Here is a 2,456-nt window from a genome sequence, read left to right on the forward strand (position 1 = left end):
CCCGGAAACCGGCCTCCACCGGGTATCCCCGCCTAGCCTATCCCCTGCCCTGGGAAGTTGGGAACTGCCCCCCCTCGCCCCCCGGTTGTCCCCTCCTCCTCCCGGGAACTGCCCACCTCTGGGTATCCCTCCCCCAGGAACTGCCCCCCCCATCCTCTCCTGGCTATCTCCTGCCCCGGGAACCGCCCCCCACCAGGTATCCCCTCCGCTCCTCCCCTTCCCCCAGGAACTCCCCCCCCACCGGCTATCCCCATCCCTGGGAACTGCCCTCCGTTGGCTGTTCCCTCTCCCCTCCTGCCCTGGGAACTGCCTCTGGGTACCCCTTCCCTCCCTGCCTATCCCCTGCCACAGGAACTCCCCCCCACACACACACACACTGGGTATCCCTGTCCCTGGGACCTGCCCTTCTTTGGGTATCCCTTCACCCCACTCTCCCTCCATAGCTAGATACATCACACAAACGTTTGACATGCTCCCCGTCCTGTACCATTTTGGGTTTATGCTTTCCATAAGACATTTTTCACTTTGAGCTTCACACTGAAGGGAACTGAACTGTAAAAAGTGTTTGTGTGATCAGTAAAACCATGTGCATTTTGTGATGTTTCAACATCCAGGTCTTGAATCTTATTAGAATGTGCCGTTTCTGTGTATCATTTACATTATTTTGAATTTGATTAGCTGGGAGAGGGGGTAGTTTTAGAGAAGGTAGAAGAGCTCACAACACAGGAATAGTGCTGCTGAGAGCATAACAAGAGGTTGTGCTGAGCTACTGCAAAACAGAGCCCAGAAGAAAGAGTATTGGTATGTTTAATTTTTTTCATTCCTTATTTCTGCAGAGACATGGCTGTTCTTTCTGGGCAGGCTAGTAAAAGAGGATCCCTTATATTGGCTCCACCTTCTTCCATTGAGGCACCTCTGTCCCCAATCAAACCGGTACAGATCACAGTGTTGGAGGCACGTGACCTGGTAAAGGCTTCTGAAATGTCTCATCTTGTCTGGCATTAAATATATCTGGTTTAGTAAATGGGGCAGGCATGAACTTTTATACTGTAAACGCTTCAAAAACTTGGTGTGAGAACATAACACTCCTGAGCAATCTGTAATGAAACCAGGACCTCAGTGTAACCCATAGTTACACAGCATGGTTCTCTGTTCCCCAGTAGTGGCTAGCTCGTATGTAGAGTAAAGGGTCTTGTTTTTCAGTCCAAAAATCTTGGGTTCAATCCCCACCGACAGCCCATCCAGGAATATTGCATTGCATAAACATTAATTTGAAACGTGGCCTGCTATGCCCCCTCTTGCATTACTATCAGTACTTTTAGTTAATTCTTTACAACAAAGTTTTCTAAGCAATGCATGATATAGGTCATATTCCTGTTTTGCTAACATGTTCTTTTTTTTTTTTTTTAATTCCACACCCTCCTTCCATCACCAACATAATATAGAGACAAATACTTATAAAAGAGTTGATTCTGATCTCAGTTACAGCAATGTAAATCTCAAATAACTCCACTGAAATTTGTGCCAGTTAACTAAAATCAAAATCTGGCCATTAATGGAGTCTATGTACCACATTACATTCCTGGCTGATCTTATTGACGTCTAGAGTAATTGTAACAACTCAGGAAAAAGACCTGGGTGTCACAGTGGACAGCACAATGAAAATTTCTGCTCATTATATAGCAGCAGTCAGAAAAGCAAATAAAATGGTAGAATGCATCTAGCTATCTGTCTAGGCATTTATACCATAGTATCAAAATACCTCTCATGCATTAATAGATATACCCTTGCTATGTCTTTGTGCAGTAGGGAAGTATATAAAGGAATGAGATGGGAAATAATACTGAAAATATTAAATGTCATTATATAAATCAGTGGTACAACCTGACCTGGAATACTTCAGTTCTGGTCGCCCCCTCTCAAAAAGAAAATAGAAAGTATAGAGAGGGCTAAGAGATGGGGGGGGAGGGGAGGAAATGTTAAGAGATACGTAAAAGCTTCCAGATGAAGGTACATAGAAGAAATTTGGGAATGTTTAGTTAGAGAGGAGATGAATAAGAGAGGACATGAGAAAGGAATACAGAATAATGAATGGTATAGAAAAGGTGTCTTCTATTTAGCCTTTCTCTTAATGGATTAATAAGGAGGCATTTAATGAAACTGAAAAACAGCAAATTTAAAACTGATAAAAGGATATATTGATTACACAATGCACAATGAAAGCTGGGGAGGCATCAGTTGGAAGTAACAGAGGAGGAGAAGGACCTCGGAGTATTGGTTGATCACTGGATGACTATGAGCCGCCAATGTGATATGGCCGTGAAAAAAGCTAATGCGGTCTTGGGATCAGGGCCGGCTCTAGGCACCAGCAAAACAAGCTGGTGCTTGGGGCGGCACATTTTTAGGGGCGGCATGGCCAGCGCCAGAATGCCGCCCCTAAAAATGTGCCCCGGCCG

Source organism: Terrapene carolina, unplaced genomic scaffold (assembly GCF_002925995.2).
Source record: "Terrapene carolina triunguis isolate 2854851 unplaced genomic scaffold, T_m_triunguis-2.0 Scaffold93, whole genome shotgun sequence".
Classification (NCBI taxonomy): domain Eukaryota; kingdom Metazoa; phylum Chordata; order Testudines; family Emydidae; genus Terrapene; species Terrapene triunguis.